The following is a 20,154-nucleotide window of genomic DNA, read 5'->3' on the forward strand; positions in this document are numbered from 1 at the left end:
TAAACTGTCTGCTCCTACTTTGAAAGGTTTATATACATTCCATGGAGTTTCAATTCTGCATATACTTAAACTGATGTCAGCTTATATTTCCATAATTCATTCATCTGAAGTAACAATTTGCAAACCTGGAGACATGAAGCACCTAGACCTGATTTTATTCCCCTCCATTTGGAAGATTAATCTGTAGTCAACAAGAAAGTTTAAAAATTGCTGAGAATGTATTCCTATGGCTTTGGAAAGTGGTTTGTGATTATTTTATTTTACATGGGATAATATTTTCTACTACCTATGAGTTTTGGAAAAAGAAGAAAACTAAAATTTACTACTGTAGAGGAATATGATAGAGAAAGAAGACATATTTTATGTTTGTCAAATCTCTGATGAGTACCCATATTCAAGACTTAAAGTCATATTTCTTACTATGTTAGATAGGGAAAACATAAAACACCATATGATAGGGCAACTATTCATGACTTTTTAAAAAGTATTTTTTATGTGATGAAATTTACTTTATTAGCTAATGTTTTGGTTTGAAATACGGGAGGCTGATCTATTTAACAAATTTTCGAAAGTACCTACTGAAAAACACAAATGGTGAGGGGTCCTATTTCTACACTTTAATGAATGGTTGAACCTGTTTGGCATTAGTGCTGGGTAAATAAATCAACTCTATTTTAACTTGCTCCCTATACTTGAAAAACTAGTAACGTCACTAAATATCATCTACTTGTAAAGTGTTATTTTGGCAAATGTGTTTTTAAAAAGTTTATTTGAAAAGGAATATACTTTCAGGAGATTAAATCTAGGTTATCATTGGTTTGAGAATGACAACCTTTTTACACTACAGAATCAAGTTTGACTGAAGTACTAGTGTTTTGAAGCAATAAGGTTCTTCTCAATCAATGTTTTTTTCTGAATTATATTTGAACTGTATGAAAATATTCCTAGCATTGGTAGATCATTTATGGATCTATCTTTCCAGGAACTATTTTTTTGGCCTGATGATGCTGGACTGAAATCATTCATTAATGATTAGAAGATGGGTATTACAAATCATTTTGTGACATTTGTGGTCTTGTTCACTCCTATGGGATGGTCATCTGAAAATAGAAAATTTGAATTACTGTACTTTCACATTTTGTGATTTCATATTGCATTTTAAGTTGCCTTGCATTTCCCAAGTGCTTACTGCTAATTCCTGCATTTTAAGGAACTGGGCCCCTGAAATATAGGAAATGAGAAATTAAGATGGGTCTTCAATTACTTTCTGTTGGTATGTTGCATGGGCCTCGGTGAGATCTCTTGCCCTAGTTATTTGATGATGCAGGTAACTGGGACCTGGGATTCTAGGACCCGTGGATCCTGTGGAAGAATAATACCTTTTAGACATCATATCAGCAAAATTTGAGTATAATCAGTAGGAATGCTTCAGAAATATGGAGAAAAACAGTTTGGGACCAGCGAGTTAAAACAATAAACAGAGCAGCAGAGTAAAATCCCTTATAGATTAAAGAAAACAACATTGTTTTTTTTACCATGTGAATTCAGAAACCAAGAACAATTAGAAGGTATCACAAGTTTATACTGAAAACATTGCATTGATACTTTTTATATTCTAATATATATTCTAATCCTGATTATTTATATTCCAATCTATTTATTGTAATAAATATCAATTAATTTGTCAAATTATAAATTAATTCCAGTAAGATTCACTGTGTGAAATATAAAATCAGCACATAAATATAAAATATATAAGCATATATAATATAAGAAAATGCTTTGCATTTTTCTCTTGTGGTTAAGGTAACAAAGGCAACTGTTTTAAAATATTATTCCATTACCTCTACCTCAGTGTTTGGTAGAATTAAACTTAAAGCTTTACCATTCGGAGATGTACAGCCTAGAGGCAAGAGGAAACACTGTGATTAAAACATTACCAACTTAAGGCCTAATAACAAGGAGAAACATATGGACTTCTCCTGGAGCCTCCTGAGTAGATAGGATTACAGGCATGAGCCATCAGCGCCTGGCTTAGTCTGAACAGTTCTGTCTGAACTGTTCATCACTTTATGATCCTTTGTAACTAAGATTAGTTTTGCTCCAATAAGACAATCTATGCTGTCAGGGTAAGATATTCTGGTAGGTCTGTTCTTACATGGAGCAAGGGTAAAGGGTCAGGCAGACATTTGTGCCAGTAAGACCTCATTTGGGAAGTTTTAAGCTGCAGAAGTTTAGAAGTAGCTCTTAAGCAAGGCTTACTTTGAATCCATTAGCTCCACAAAGCTAAATCAGTTAAAAAATAAGTACTTGAAAATCCATAACCTTTGGACCTAGCTATGAAGGCTTCAATGTATGATCAAATTTCAAATGAAAAAGACTTAAAATAGTTATTAACAAAATATTGCAAATGTGAGCAATTGAACAAACAATATAAGTTTTTTCCACCATACACAGAATTTTGCAGAAAAAAGATGAATAGCAAATTTGGGAACAATAGGTTTCCTGGTTGCAAATAGGCAACCAAGGATATATGCCTATCTTAAGTTTGCATCATTAACTACGTAAATTTACAAGATACTACATGCTTCAGCAGCATGTCTACCTGAATTACAATACAGAGATTAACATGGCTTTTGCACAAGGATGATATGAAAATTTGTGAAGTATTCCATATTTTTCATTCTTCAGATGCAAGAAATGAAAAACAGTTATGAAAAAGTTGATTACAAATATACAAGTGTAATAATACATATAATTCATAGAAATAAAAGTTAGTTTGACATGAGTGAATTCAATCTTCACCTTTTTATAAAGGCCTTTATATAGGATAACCTTTATAAAACTTTTGAAATAAGATAACATTGTCATTTTATCCCAAAGAAATAAAATTCTATAAGGACCTAGGAATTAAAGGAATCTTAAACTGTTCCTATATGGAACGCAATCTGAAAGAACACATTTATTAATGGACCTATATATTATAATATAATGTCGAATTCAAAGTATTATATCTAGGAGAGAAAGAAATAGATTATGGACATTATACAAACAGAATATAAATATTTTAAAATATACTTTTTTCAGACAAGCACCAGAAATATCTTTAGTTTCTCTACTACTCATTTCAACAGATAAGTTAAAATTATTTCTGATTTAAAAAAATCACAAACTCTATAGATATCATTATTGATGTATACAAACAACTCGAATATATTTTGACATCAAAATCAGGCAATTCACTTGGAAGAATAACATGGAATCCATGAATTTCTAAAGTAAAATATTGCTGTGGCTTGTTATTGTGAAAATATTTTGTATGGACACATGGGATGGACTGGCAATTTTGAAATTTAAGAAACTTAATGGAAACATTAGGACTTAAGAGAACAATTTGTACAGCTTTCCACAACTTCAAAGAGGTAGTGATACATACTTATCCTTTTGGTAATATCAAATGCAGTTTCTTCTAAGTTGTGCTTCAGATCTGGTTTGATATAATGGTTCAACAGAAGGAGATCCAGCGTATCTTTGCTATATCTATACCCAGCAGCAAGGTGGTCAAGAGGCCATTTGTTTGGCCACTGGTGTCTGCATCATGATGAAATAAAGAAGCCACTCTGGTATTATTCCATGTATAAGTACTGTGCAAGGAGAGTTCCGGGAAGATGGCAGAGGAGAAGCTGGAATCTGAACAAGCTCTTGCATAGAAAACAGTTTGAGTTCCAGTGAACAGTCCCAAGCCAGAGAATCACACCAAGTGTGCCATCACAGTTCAGAGAGTTAGTCAAGAGAGGGGAAGCCAAGCAGACACATCTGAGCAGCTGCCGCTGCGGCGGCAGGGTCGCAGCGGCGACCACCGCCGCGGAGGCATACCTGAGACTCAGTCCGGGACGAAGGAGCCAGACGCAGCAGACGAGCGGATTCTACTCAACACCAGCAAGAACCGACAAGGAACGGACAACTTCATCCTGCACTTTGCAGACCAGAGACGACCAGGGATCCAAGACTCCGTGTGTGTAGAAGCCCCGCTTCCTCACTCCTTCTCTGGGAGCAGAGGAGGGAAGGCCACCCCTCCCCCCCAGCACCAGTGATCTCCATCTTGGATACCGACAAAGCTCGGAGGAGCGGCTAGCTCCAGCTCAGGCCTTGGAATAAAACGAGTCATTTAGCAGGTCACAAGAACTTAACGGCGAAGTGACCTCACAGACTCAGTTCCATCCAGGGAAAAGTCACCCCAGCTCAGGCGCCAGCCATTGGAGTGGCTCTCCTCACCGGGTAACCAGAGCCAGAGGCTGCCCCGCCCTCTAGCAGCCACCACAATCAATTGAAAAACAGAAACCCTGAGAATGGCTCCAGGCTGGGTGCTGTGAGTTTTTTTTTCACAAAATAGCCCCAGGGAAAAGCTACTGTTTGTTGAAAGGCCTCAACTCTACCCAGAACCTAGCCTCATCACTGCATCCCCCTCTTTTGTGATTCTCAAAGCAGATCACCCTCCCAGTAAACTAACCTGGGAGGGGGATCTCAAAATATTGGGGAAAGCAGAGCATTTTTCTGCCTGTTCCAACAAACTGACTTAAGAAACCAATCAAGCCACAGGACCTCAAGCTGACCAGAGACTCCAACCAGACTCTGGTTACAGACAAAAGGGAGATACAGGACTCTTCCCACCCCTCCCAAAAAAAAAAAAAAAAATCAAAGAACTTTTTTTTTCTTCTTCTTTTCTTCTTTTTTTCTTTTTCTTGTTTTGTTTTTTTTCGTTTTTTGTTACCTTATATATATATATAAATTTTTTTTTTTGCTTTTCTAAAACTTTTATTAATCTTTAATTTTTGCCTCTTCTGAAAAAATAATTGTTTTCCATTAACTTTTTTTTTTTCTCCTCTTATAATTTTTATTTTAGGAATACGTGAATGTGTGTTTTCTTTTCTTTTCTTGTCTTCTTTCTCTTTTTCTTTCATTCTTAATTATCTTTTTGTTTTTTTTTCTAGCTCTACTGAACTTCTGATCTTTTCTTCTCACTTTCCTATCCTTTCCATCTTTTCCTCTTTGTTCATCTTTATGTGACTTAACTCTTGTCCTGCACATCCTCAGATAAACCCGTAGTTAACCAGTAGACCTTATCCCCCATTGTGTACACACTTAATCCACAAACTTATTACTCAATTCAAAACCTCTGAGACTTAAATTCATTAATAACAGTACTACCTCTTTATACCTATATAATATTTTAAGCATTTTTTTCAAGTTTTTCTCATCTCCTCTATGTCCCTCCCTTTCTCTCAACATATTCATATGCCTCTCTAAATAGATGGTCTTTTAATCTCTAAAATAACATTAATTTTTACGTTTCTATTTTTTTTTTCTGGTCTCTTTTCATTCCCCTTTCCCTTTCTTCTTTTTCTCTCTCTCTCTACTTACATCCTACCCAACCTATTTCCTGCATTGTGATTAGGACATAGTTAACCCTCCCTGTGCCTCCCCACACCAATCTATTCCTATTTTTTACCCACATCTCTCCCTAACCCTAATAATTTCTGGTTTTCCAAATTCTTCTCTGCGGTTCGAAGTCCTTTAACATATAGTTGTTTGATGTCGAATAGATGTATCTGTTGAACTAGATTGTATCTGTAGACTATTGACTGTACAAATGCAAACTTTGGTTGATGGTTGCCTTAAGATAGTGTTCTAGCACAAAACTGGTGCTATCTTCATCTCAAATGGGCAGAGTAAGCCGGAAAAACACAAGAAAAATGGCAAATTCGGGTATCTCAATTCCCAATCCTGATAATCAGGGGTTAGAACAGATAATGAATAATCCAGAGGAGAGTTCCCAAACAGCTCTACAAACACTGCTGGCAAACATGATAAATGAAAAGTTTGACAACGTACAAAGGACTCTGTATGAGCGTGATAGGGAGAGAGAGGAGGCATCCCAGAAGTTTATACAGGAATATCATAAGCGTGAGGAAGCTACTCAAAAACTGATACAGGATTTGCGTGAACAACTTGAGAATACTCAAAGAGAAAGGGAGGAATGGCGTGAGCAGGCTGAGAACACTCAAAGAGATCTGCAGGAATCCCACGAACGGGAGGAAGCTAATCAAAGAGTAATACAGGAATTGAGAGACCAGGTAGAGAACACACAAAGATCACTAAAGGCATTCATGGAATCCATTAACAAAGAGCTGAAGGAAGTCAGGGAGACCACAAAGGGAATGCTGAATGGAACCCAACAGAAGGAATGGGGGCCCAAAGAAACCATAACCAATCAACTAAGTGATTTGAGGACAAACACTGAACACCAAATTAAGGAAGTAAAGAAATTCATACAAGACCTAAAACAGAGCTTCAACAAAGAACTTGAAGCCATCAAAGCTGACCAACTAGAAGGAAAAGAGATAAAAAACAAAGTAGAGAGTCTTGACAGCAAGTTAGACCATGCAGAAGATCGAATCTCAGGGATTGAAGACAGCCTAGATATTATAGAGAAAGAACATACAACCATCCAAGACAAGTCCAAGAAATATGATAGATCTATCCAACACCTGGAAGACACCATCAGAAGGCCTAATCTAAGGATAATGGGTGTAGAGGAACACCTAGAAACAGAAGTTAATGGTCTAGGAAATCTGTTTAACAGGATCCTAGCAGAGAACTTCCCAAACATGCAAAAAGATAGGCCTGTCCAGATACAAGAAGCCTTTAGAACCCCAAATAGACAAGACCAGAATAGGACATCCCATCGTCACATTATAATCCACACAGGATCAACTCAGAACAAGGAAAAGATCCTTAAAGCTGTCAGAGAGAAAAGGGTAATCACTTATAAAGGGAAACCAATTAGAATCACCTCAGATTTCTCAGCAGAGACAATCAAAGCAAGAAGAGCCTGGAATGATGTATGCCATGCCCTAAAAACAAACAACTATCAACCAAGAATACTGTACCCAGCTAAACTCTCCTTCATAACTGAAGGCCAAATAAAAACCTTCCATAGCAAAGAAAAATTGAAACAATACATCTCCACCAAACCAGCCCTACAAAAGATTCTTAAAGATGTCCTACACATAGAAAACCAACAAGACCGCAATAAAGGCCAAGAAACTGCACCCAAACTGAGAATCCAAGAACCATAGGAAGAACCCAGTTTTCGCATCCCCCAAGAAGGTAGATAACATGGCAGGAACTCCCAAATACCTCTCAGTCCTATCTCTTAATGTTAACGGACTGAACTCTCCAATTAAGCGACATAGACTGTCTAGTTGGATTAAAAAACAAGACCCTTCTATCTGCTGCCTGCAGGAGTCACATCTTGCCCGTAAAAACAAACACATTTTCAATGTTAAAGGCTGGAACAAAATCTACCAAGCAAACGGCCCCCATAAACAGGCGGGAGTTGCAATCCTAATATCAGATGAAATAGACTTCAAATTAAAATTCGTGAAAAGAGATAAAGAAGGTCGCTACATACTAATTAAAGGATCTCTCCTTCAGGAGGATATTACAATTCTAAATATCTATTCGCCAAACAATGGAGCACCCAAATTTATCAAAGAAACACTACTTTCCCTCAAATCCCATATAGATCCAAAGACATTAATCGTTGGGGATTTTAACACACCACTCTCCCCACTAGATAGATCAACTCGGCAAAAACTCAACAGAGAAACCGCAGATCTAAACAGCTGCATAGATCAACTAGACTTAACAGACATTTAGCGAACATTTCACCCAGCAGCATCAGAATACACGTTTTTCTCAGCAGCACATGGAACGTTTTCTAAAATAGACCACATTTTAGGCCACAAAGCAAACTTGTCTAAATTCAGAAACATTGAAGTTATACCTTGCATTCTCTCTGACCACAAGGGAATAAAGTTAGAACTCAACACCAAAAGCCACCAAAGAAAGTCCGGTATCACATGGAGGCTGAACAACACACTGCTGAATCATGAGTGGGTCATGGAAGAGATTAGAAAGGAAATTCAAATGTTCATGCTATTCAACAAAAATGAACACACAAAATACCAGCTCCTCTGGGACACAGCAAAGGCAGTACTCAGAGGCAAGTTTATAGCTCTGAGCTCCTACATCAACAAATTGGAGAGATCTGAAACTAACAATTTAATGACACATCTAAACCTCCTTGAAAAAGAGCAGCAAGATAAACCCCAATCCAGTAGACGGAAAGAAATAATCAAAATTAAATCAGAATTAAATGAATTAGAATCCAAAAAAACTATAGAAAGAATCAACAAAACAAAGAGTTGGTTCTTCGAAAAACTTAACAAAATTGACAGACCCTTAGCAAATCTTATCAGAAAAAGAAGAGAACACACCCAAATTAATAAACTCAGAGATGAGAATGGAAACATCACCACGGAAACAACCAAGATTCAGAATATTATAAGGGAATACTTCTCAAAACTTTATGCTAATAAGTTTGAGAACTTGACAGAAATGGACCTCTTCCTAGCAAATATTGACATGCCAAAACTAAACCAAGATGAGGTAAACTATCTTAACAGGCCCATATCAACCATTGAAATAGAAACAGCAATAAGAGACCTCCCAGCTAAGAAAAGTCCAGGACCAGATGGTTTTACAGCGGAATTTTACAAGGCCTTCAAAGCAGAGCTCACACCAATTCTCCTCCAACTCTTCAATGAAATTGAAAGAGAAAGCTCACTACCGAACACATTCTATGAAGCCATCATAACCCTCATCCCAAAACCAGGCAGGGACTCATCAAAGAAAGAGAACTATAGACCCATTTCTTTGATGAACATTGATGCAAAACTTCTCAACAAAATTTTGGCCAACCCACTTCAACAATTCATCCAAAAAATCATACACCACGATCAAACAGGATTCATTTCAGGGATGCAAAGCTGGTTCAATATACGCAAATCAATTAATATTATTCATCACATCAACAGGAGCAAGAATAAGAACCACATGGTTATCTCAATAGACGCAGAAAAAGCATTCGACAAGATCCAACACCCCTTTATGATGAAGGTTTTGGAAAAATTAGGAATCCATGGAACATTCCTCAATACAATAAAGGCTGTATATGGCAAACCTACAGCCAGCATTATACTCAATGGTGAAAAACTAAAGCCATTTCCTCTTAACTCAGGAACAAGACAAGGATGCCCACTCTCTCCACTTCTCTTCAATCTAGTATTAGAATGCCTAGCTACAGCAATAAGACAAGATGCAGACATAAAGGGGATCCAAATAGGGAAAGAAGAAATAAAACTCTCCCTCTTTGCAGATGACATGATCTTGTATTTAAAGAATCCCATAGACTCCACTCCCAAATTACTCAAGCTGATTCAAAACTTTGGCAAAGTAGCAGGTTATAAAATTAATCCCCAAAAATCAATGGCTTTTCTGTATGCCAACAATGAGAAAAGTGTGGCTGAAATTAGGAAAGCAACTCCATTTGTAATAGCCCCACAAAAAATAAAATACCTCGGAATTAACTAAAGAAGTGAAGGACCTCTATGATGAAAACTTTAAAATCTTGAAAAAGGAAATCAACACAGAACTTAAAAAATGGCAAAACCTCCCATGCTCCTGGATTGGAAAGATTAACATCGTGAAAATGGCAATACTTCCCAAGGCTATCTACAAATTCAACGCAATACCTATCAAAATTCCACCCTCATTCTTCAAGGAAATAGAAGAGGCAATCCAAAAATTCATATGGACAATAAAAAACCCCGAATAGCAAAAACGCTCCTCAACGGAAAGAACACTGCTGGAGGAATATCAATACCAAATTTCAAACTCTACTATAAAGCCATAGTAATCAAAACAGCTTGGTATTGGCATAAGAACAGACCTCAGGACCAATGGAATAGAATTGAAAACCCAGAAATGAACCTACAGACCTATAGCCATCTAATCTTCGATAAGGGAGCTAAAACAATAGAATGGAAGACAGACAGCCTCTTCAGTAAATGGTGCTGGCAAAACTGGTTAACTACATGTAGAAAACTAAAGCTAGATCCTTATATATCACCCTGCACCAGAATCAACTCCAAATGGATCAAAGACCTTGAAGTCAAAGCAGACACTCTGAAAACATTACAGGATGGAATAGGAGAAACCTTGGGTCTCCTTGGCTCAGGCCGAAATTTTCTGAATAGAGACCCGGAAACACAACAAATCAAAGAAAGGCTGGACAAATGGGATTGTATAAGGTTGCAGAGCTTCTGCAGGGCAAATGACATAGCTAGCAAGATCAATAGAAAGCCCACGGACTGGGAGAAGATCTTTACTAGCCATACAACGGACAAGGGTCTCATATCTAAAATATACTTGGAACTCAAAAAATTAAACCACCCAACAACAAATCCTCAAAGAAACAACTGCCCAATAAGTAAGTGGGCGAAAGACTTAAAGAGAAGCTTCTCTGAAGAAGAAAGAAGGATGGCCAATAGACACATGAAGAAATGTTCAACATCCCTAGCCATAAAAGAAATGCAAATCAAAACAACATTGAGATATCACCTCACTCCAGTTAGAACAGCAAAAATCAAGAACTCTAACAACAACAGATGCTGGAGGGGATGTGGACAGAAAGGAACCTTACCTCATTGTTGGTGGGAATGTAAACTTGTTCAACCACTTTGGAAAGCAGTATGGAGGTTCCTCAAAAGACTCCACATAGAGCTCCCCAATGACCCAGCAATCCCACTTTTGGGCATTTACCCAAATGATCACAAACAAGGCCACACTAAAGCTACCAGCACAACTATCTTTATTGCAGCATTATTTACCATAGCTAAGACATGGAACCAACCCAGATGCCCCTCAGTAGATGAATGGATCAAGAAGATGTGGTATATATACACAATGGAATTCTATGCCTCCATCAGAAAGAATGACATTGCCCCATTTGTTAGACAATGGAAAGGCTTGGAAAAAATTATATTAAGTGAAGTAAGCCAGGCCCAAAGAAACATAGGTCCCATGGTTTCCCTTATTTGCAATATCTAGTATAGGTATGAGTCAAGCGGAAAAAGTCAGATAATGTGATGTTAGGAAAACGAAACCTCAAATATGTATTTTAATGTTTTTGTTTCTTTCATGCATGTGTTTCTAACGCATTTATAAGATTATTTCTTTGTTGCTTTGTATGTCCCTCCCCCACAGTGTAACCCCCGCTTTCACTATATTTGATGTCAGTATAACATGTGGAGGAGATGGGGACAAACAAGTCGTTTAAGGATTCAGGTGGTCCTGTTGCAACAATGAGAAGTACAAAAAGTCATGTCAAAACCAGCTTTACAATGTCGGTGGGGGGGGGGAGGGGGGTTATGATTGGGTGGGAGGGAGGGGGGAGGCTGGGAAGGGAGGTGAAGGGTAAACAAAGGAGGAGGCTGCAATGCTTGGTAAGAAATGTATGCATTATCCTGCCCATGTAATTGTAACCCCTCTGTACAGTATGTTCTCAAATAAAATAAAATAAAATTAAAAAAAAAAAAAGTACTGTGCAAGGATATCCAGCCTTTCACAGTTATTCCATGAATATCTGCTTTGAGCCACCAACTCATGGACAATGTCTAAGTGTCCACAGTAGGCTTCTAGATGAAGAGGTGTATATTCATCGTTATTCCGGTGAATTTTCTGCATCTGTTTTTTTCACTATTATTTATTTTCTCTTTTTTCATTTTTACTATTCTAAATTATTCTAACTGGAGAGTAGAGATTTGGTAGAGAGCAGAGGAAAGATTTTCCTCTGTATTCAAAGGGACAAACTGAAAATGAGGACCAGTGGTGTCTTCATGTGCAGCTTATTCTAGGAATGAGAAAATAGGAAATAATGCCTTATATGTAAATGAATTGGGAAATGACAGAGCAGAAAGTGAAATGATGTGAAAAACTATAAAAGCGAAATAAATTAGGATAATTATGGAGTAATCATATTCCCTATGAGAACCATGAGAAGGAAAGAGGAAGAGAGAGACAGATGTGCAATGATATAGCTAGCCACAAAATCCATTCCTCTGATCAAATTATAGAACAAATAATTTTTATTTTTAAAAGAGTTGGAAATAGAATTTATGATCAGATGTCTCCATTGTTTTTAATTATAATTTTCTTATCTTAAATACTTGTACAAGGGAATTTCCATTCAACAAATCAGTTTTTTAATATAATGGATCTTTATATAACTTTTCCACACCCTTCCAAACTTCATCCCACTTTAATTTTTTTTTTTTTGTCAGTCGTGGGGCTTGAACTCTGGGCCTAGGCGTTGTCCCTCAGCTCTTCAACTCAAGGCGAGCGCTCTACCACTTGAGCTACAGTGCCACTTCTTGAGCTACAGCGCCACTTCCACTTTAATTTTTTCTAGTTTTATACAGTTGCATTGAATATTATACCTTCACTCTCTTCCTCCATAACTCTCTTTATTCCTTCCTTTTGACTTCCACTCACATCGTCCAAATGATAGTTACCTGCTATTAATTTTGTTGGAGTAAAGTTCAATTTTATAAGAAATTACACCTTTGAAATACTCCTCTGCAAATCGCATGCTTTGGTTAATATTTTTGTGTAAACTTGTATAAATTTCTAGCTTCCAAATATGAGACAGAATATGGGTCCTTTGTGTGTCTGGCTCTGACTTTGTTCACTTAATAAATTTTTAGATCTATCCATTTCTTTGCAAATAATGTAACCGTCTTAAAAATGGATAGGTGCAATCCAATTGTGTATATGTGCCACACTTTCTCCAACCATCACTCCGCCAAAGGGCATCTGGGCTGTTTCCGTAACTTGGCTACAGTGAATTGTGCAGCAGTGAACATGCTTGTGAAAGTGACTTTACTGTAACCTTTTGGAAGAATTCATCACTACCTTTATGGGAGCAATCCCCTAGCCAGTTTTCCAGAATAAGCACATCCCTCCTTTCATCTTCATCACAATGTATTGCAAGTCCTCAAAAACACACTTCTCCCTACAGGTCTCAATAAGCTAAAACCACATTGTGCCCATATTCTTTCAATACTTTTTTTTCATAATTGTACATATAATTCAGTGAGAACCTTCTATATACTTTCCTAATATGGGAATGAGGGACATGACAAAGTAAAAGTAAGAAATATTCAAGTTAATTAGCTATTATCATGTTTAAAATCATTTTCACCTCTAATTCATAGCCTCACATAACATTATTTTAATCTTTATTTGATTACTTCATCTAACCCGTAAATTATAACAGGTGAGTTAAAAGCAAAGGCAAAAAGTGTTGTTTGATTTTGACACTCATGTGTGAGGTTGCACAATATGGGCTAATAGATGGATTGGAATTAATACCTCTTATCCATTTTGTTAACGTAGAGATGGTTTTCCCAAACTGATTCTCGCAATTCGTATTCCATTAAACATCAAGAAACATGTGATAATTTCCTTTGTTTTGATTCTTATTAACTTTTGTTTCCATTTTATTTTATAATGGATAATTTCATAAATCTACTGTAGATACAAAAATATGTTAAAATATTTCTATCCGTATGCATTGATATATACATACACACATATATTACACAGGTTATAATGATAATGTACAACTTCAGTAACTGTACAATTTACTAAATTATGAAAACTATCGACAGCTCATGCCTGGCATCCTGGTTACTCGGGAGGCTGTGATCTGACAATCATGGTTTGAAGCCATCCTGGGCAAGAATGTCTAGTATCCTATTATCACCAAACAACCAACAGAAAATCAGAATTGGAACTGTGGCTCAAAGTAGTAGAGTGGTAGTCTTGAGAGAAAAATCTCAGGGACATCATCCAGGCTCTTAGTTCAAGAAGTACAATCTACCTAAAAAAATCTATTTAATTTACACCTGTGTAAGTAAAGTATTTCCATCACCCAAATGTACAACCATGCTCATTTGCAAGGTAACTCTGTTTTCTCTGAAGTACCATAAAACATTTTCACTTAAGTTGAAAGTATTGCACCATGGGTTCATTCTATCTCTCTCATGCATTTTTCCACTCAAATACTCAAATATTTCAATTATTCCAATTATTTAAAATCATAGCTTTTTACATAATACCCAAATATTAGAGTTTGAATTGAGTGTCTTGTGTCCCCTAAATGGGTGTTCTTACCACTTTGTCATGTCCCCAGCCCTAAATCATCCTGATTATTTTTCAGATACTTGTGTATGACCTTGGGCTCAGTCCATGTTATATTATTCTTCCTGGAATTTAGAATAACAGGTACATGGCATTGTGTACAGATATTTCTGTCCAGTCTGGGCTTTAACCTCTATCCTCACAAGAGTAGACTCCCATGTAGTCAGGATTTTCATAAGCTTGTCATAGCTGATGTTTTTTTGAAAAATCTTTGCATTTCCTGCAAGTTCATGAGTACTGAATTAATTTGTTTTCTTGGGTTGTTTTGTTTCATTTGAATATATGTGTTGAGTTGTTCCTACTTTTCCTTTTGTTTCTTTCAAAAAAGTTCTTACCTAAAGTGCTGAGAAACCAATTCTTATTTTTCACGATAGTCAATGTGAATATGATTTGTTCCAAAGCAATTTCAGTAATATTTAAACACCTTCATACCTATGGATGGTATATAAATGATAAGTGCTGTGAAGAGTCTTTTTATTTTTACAGCAGTCTTTGTTATACACAGACAGATCATGAAATATATGAAGATAATAAAACTACAGATACTAGCAAGGAGAAGAAAAACCTATTATTAATTGTTTGACAGAAGCTTCCCTTCTAGTGAAAGAAATATGTTGCTTGATGCAGGATTTCACAAAATTATATTGCTTGGAGGGAGCTAAACAATAATCGAATTCTACATAATTGAGGGAGAAGAATCAAATTCCTGAATAGTTTACATTTGGGTCAAATAAAAGCATGCTTCCAAAAAGATAGTTGAGTTTAGAGAAACACGATGAGTTGTATATAAATAGGTGCTTAGTTGATTTTGTTAATTTGTAAACTAATACAAGGAAATAGAGTACAGCAAGGTAAAAAAAGAACTTCGCATTGAAATACTCATGTGTGTGTGTGTGTGTGTATGTGTGTGTACACATGCATTTGTGTACACACATGCCCATGTGCAAGTGCTCATTCATTCATTCATCATGCTTAAGCTTCTGTGACCAAGGATAGAGGTTTACCACTTGAGCCATTGTTCTACTTTTGGTTTTTCAGAGATAATCACATGTATTTTCATGATTGGACTGGCTTTGAATAGTGGTCTTCATATCTCAGCCTCCAGAGTAGCTAGCTAAGCTTATTCAGCTTCCAAGTAGCTAGTTAAAATTAGGCCTGTCCTCTACGCTTCACTGCTCTTTTATTCTTGTCCTGAGGTGTTCACATGCCTAAGTCATATATATGTCTAGTTGCTTTAAGAAATACTCTTACTGCTTGGCACCAGGGGCTCCCATCTGAACTCTGAACTACTGAGGAAGCTTGAGAACAGAACCCAGGCCAAAAGATTAGTAGAAATTTTTCTCAATCTATAGCTGGGTGCATTGGATCATTTGCACCCTCCTGCACTATCTATAGGTTGAGGTTGGAAGGACTGCAGAATCCAGGCAAGCCAAGGTAGGAATCTAGACAAGTTGGTGTGCAACTCTTATGCCATTGATAATGGGGAGGCTAAAAAGACAGATCAGGTTCATGTTCTTGTGGAAAGGGAACCCCTATCCTAAAATTAATCACTGATATGACACCAGTCTAACAAAAACAATACCCCAAGATGAACACAATTTCCCACAACCAAAATAAGTATATACTTAAACATCCAAAAACTTAGTACAATCTGCTCTTTACTCTAATATCAGCTCCATCTAATTATCATATGATGAATAGTTTCTTCATTAAAGTTATTATATATTTAAAAAGACCTAGAAAATTCTTTCTCACTTATTCAGTGCAAACAAATGGCAAATTGCCTCATTTCTTACATATTTGACTACCACTATAAATTCATCTTATGATTATTATTAGTAGTAAATATTCTGATTTATTACTTTACTTTGTAACAGTTTTTAAACTTTTGGCTTCTCTGCTGAATTTGAACTATTTAAATAGTATCATCAAATTATATTACTTGGGTACTTAGGCCAGTTTTTTAAAAGTTTTTAACCAATGGTTTCTAGTAATTCTGTTTTTTTTTTTTTTTTTTTGGTGGGGGGTCTGGTCGTGGGACCTGAACTCTGGGCCTGGGTGCTGTTCCTCAAGGCTAGTTCAAAGCTAGCACTCCACCACTTGAGCCACAGTGCAATTTCCGGCTTTTTTTTCCTGTTTATGTGATGTTGAGGAAATGAACTCAGGGCCTCAAGAATGCAAGGCAAGAGCTCTACCAATGAGTCACCTTCCTAGCTCTCTACGAATTCTTAATTGGTATATTATTTAGTTTATTTTTAATTTCAATTTAATTTATTGTAAAGGTAATGTACAGAGGGGATACAGTTACATAAATAAGGTAATGAGTACATTTATTATGGAAAGAACATTGTTATCTTTTCCATTGATTTTTTTGCACACTCAAAAAAAAAACTACTGATACTTTTCCTGTCGCTATTGTCCAATGGGTACTTTTCTTTCTTTGTTAATGCATTTTTTATTATAAAACTGATATACAGAGGGCTTACAGTTACTTAAGTTACTTCATTTAATTTTCTAAATTTCAAATTTTGAACTTAATTATTTTCGTTTCTTTAGGCCAATTCTTTTTTCAGAGTTGTAGGATTAGTTAATTTAGTTTTGCATAATTTTAACACATGTAAATTATTCAGGCATATATTTTGCTTTCAAAATAGTTAACATGTGAATATTTAAAAATTATTTTCTTAAATTTTATATGGTTGGTGAATTTAAATATAGTTATTTTCTTATAGTTCTAAACATATTTGTCCAGGTAACAAATACTGTATTTTCAAGAATCACATACTTTATTAAAAAGGCTTCATTACATGGTCACTTTTTGGAAATATTTATACTTGAATTAAAAAAAAAAAAAAACTGTTTGAGCTTGGCATAGTGATTTGTGGTTTCCATTTTTTAACTATGGTGGGAAGTGTAAATAAGGTTTGTAATTCAGGAGAGACTGGGAAACTATGAGAACTTATCATAAAATTTCCAGAGTGAAATGATTAGAGATATAGCCATCCCTAGCAAGATATAGAGCACCTGGTTATCATATTCTAAATCTTGAGTTAAAACACCAGTAACATCAATCTTTTGTCAAAATAAAAGGATACATGCTTCAAAATGTTTATTATTTAAAACTTGTTTGAAAATTTCACATGTCTTTTATATCTTAATTTTCAATTTACTTAATCTATAAGAATCCAATTATCTTATGAATATTTTATTTCTACTAAACTTTTAAATAGTATGAGCAATATTATGATTTTATATATTAAAGTACTTTTATTGTTTGTGATAATTTCCTCTGTTTAATATGATAATAACAATATTCCAAATATGTGTGTGTGGTGTGTGTGTGTGTGTGTTTATGTGGGTTTTTTCTGTGTGTACTTTGTAATGCTTGGGAGATCACACAATTGCTTCACATATGTTAGGCCAATGTTTTACCACTGAACTATACTGTCTAGTTGTAATACAAATTGTATTTAAGTTATGACTTTTAAATTTTCATTGCTAGTATGCTTTTTCAAAATTATATATGATAAAATGTGATCCATCTTCTATCCACTTTAGCAATTGTTATTGATATTCTTCCTCTTATTTCTTTTAAAATTAATTATATTCCTATTGCAAATTTTTTACATTGTAACAGCTATATACAATGCTTTATTTTCTATTTTATTTTTCCCATGTTATCGGACTTTCAGTCCAAACTATCAGGTGGATTAAAAACAAACTAGATTCAGGACAGTTTATTTTTCTCCTTCTCTTCTCTGAAGTCTTTCTGTTTTTGAAACAATACCAATGACATACAGCTCCTATGTGGTCCACCATTCTTCCCCTCCCCTCTCTTCTGCAGTATAGCTCAAGTAGTTATCATTCAACTTTATTATGCTATAATGTTATCTAAATCTTAACTCATTCCTAAATTAATTTTAGTTGCTTTGAGCAATCTCTAAAGACATTTTTCTATACATAATATCAGGGGTTTTTGTTTTCACAAGTTGGGAAATATGAGTGACTATCAAACATCTAGATATCTCTGTAGAATATTGGTTCACCAGCTCAATAATCTCGTATGTAAATTCAAGGAATACAAGTCAGTCAGAGAAATCTTGTAAAATGGTGTAGCTTGAGCCTTCATACTAGCTTTGAATCATATTACCATGTTTAGTGAAGATAACATAGTTCTACTATAAGAACAGACACATAGAAGAAGGTAACAGATTTGTCAAAAATAAATTCTTAGTTTTATGGTCCACAGATTTTGAAAAGGATGCTATGACTTTATGAAATAAAAACAGAATCTTAAATGGTTGTATTGGCACTATTGCCTCTCTAGATTTAAAGAATGATCTTAGACTACTACCTCAATCCTTTGTTTGTTTGTTTGTATCCCGGTCATGGGGTTTGAACTCTGGGCATGGGCGCTGTCCGTGTGCTCTTCAGCTCAAGGTGAGCACTCTACCTCTTCTCGCAACAGCAAAACTTCCGGTTTTCTAGTGGTTTATTGGAGATAAGAATCTCATGGACTTTCCTGCCAGGGCTGGCTTTAAACCACGATCCTCAGATCTCAGCCTCCTGCGTAGCTAGGATTACAGGCGTGAGTCACCGGCACTTGGCCTACCTCAATCCTTATAAAGAATGATTATCAAACTAAATGTAAGATGTAAAAACCTATAAAACATAAATGTAAAAATTCATGACATTGGATCAGTAAGGTTTCTAAAAATTTGACATGGAAAACATTAGTTGCTAAAGAAAAGCAAGAACTTGATTATATCAAGTGATAACCTTTCATAATTCAAAGGCCACTAAAACAGAAATGAAACCATATAAAACAGATAGAGGGCACATATTTGTTAATGCTACAATAATTCTGAAACTTAAGTATTTTTATATCTTCTAATTCTATATAAATTTTTTCCTGAATATGATATTTCTTTAAATAACATATTGAAATTAATAGTCAATAGGAGGAGCATATGAAATAAGCTACTCTTTGGTGTGTAAGAAATAATAAAATGAAAACTCACTAGTATGACCATAATATAAAAAGAGGATGCAAAATATAGTAATGCATTTGTGAAGAAATTGATATATTTCTCATAGTGATCGATTTGTATAATACCGCAATCATTTTAGCAAACAAGTTTTGAAGTCTTCAAAAGGTGAAAGAGAATTGTATAGGATCCAGGCATTACACTTCTATGAATGTATTAAACAGAAGTAAAAAACTTTTTTGGACAGAGAATGTAGTTTATTGACAGTGAAATTCAATAGTATGCGTGAGACCCTGGAAATAATCCCCAAAAACAAATTTTGAAAAGACATACTATAGAGGATGTATGCTGGACAAATTCCTGTAACTGAATTTTACATCTATTTTAATGTCTGTTCTAAAATTTATAGCATTTCTATTTGAAGATGCAAGTTTGTGAAAATTAGGCTTTGAAAACCTATGAAGGTACAATTTACTTCCAAAGCACTAAAATGTATATAATAAAAAGAGATAATATATTGTAAGTGAATTGCATGTCAGGAAAAAAAACTATTGTTAATACTTCTTCACACAAAATGCAGAATAGCTAAAAAGATGTTTTTGGTGTTGGCGAAAAACTCTTTGTAAACTACTGCATTTAAAACAAAGATGTGATTTCTGTTTATTTTGAGGGTATTTTGTCCGTTTGAGTTTATACAGAGATAACTCAATCCAAAAGTATATGTGATAACTGGACTACCTAGGAATTATGCATCACTTCTAAGTAATATTTTTATTATTTTTATTTTTTTATTGTGAAAATAATGTACAGAGGGGTTACAATTACATGGACAAGATAATGAGTACATTTCTTATCAAGCATTGTAGCCTCCTCCTTTGTTTCCCCTTCCCATCCCTTCCCTCCCTCCCCCCCTCCCCACACAATCCTCCCCGCTATCCCCCCACCAAAGTTGTAAATTCCTTTTTGACATAATGACTTGTACATCTCATTGTTGCAA

The 20,154-nt window shown here is 35.4% G+C and overlaps 1 pseudogene; it reads left to right on the forward strand.

Moving 5' to 3' along the window:
* Nucleotides 1-2,584: 2,584 nt before the first annotated feature.
* Nucleotides 2,585-2,681, forward strand: LOC122101000 (annotated as a pseudogene).
* The last annotated feature ends 17,473 nt before the right edge of the window (nt 2,682-20,154 follow it).

The sequence above is a fragment of the Dipodomys spectabilis genome, unplaced genomic scaffold (genome assembly GCF_019054845.1).
Source record: "Dipodomys spectabilis isolate Male_0828 unplaced genomic scaffold, ASM1905484v1 ptg000614l, whole genome shotgun sequence".
In the NCBI taxonomy this organism is placed as follows: domain Eukaryota; kingdom Metazoa; phylum Chordata; class Mammalia; order Rodentia; family Heteromyidae; genus Dipodomys; species Dipodomys spectabilis.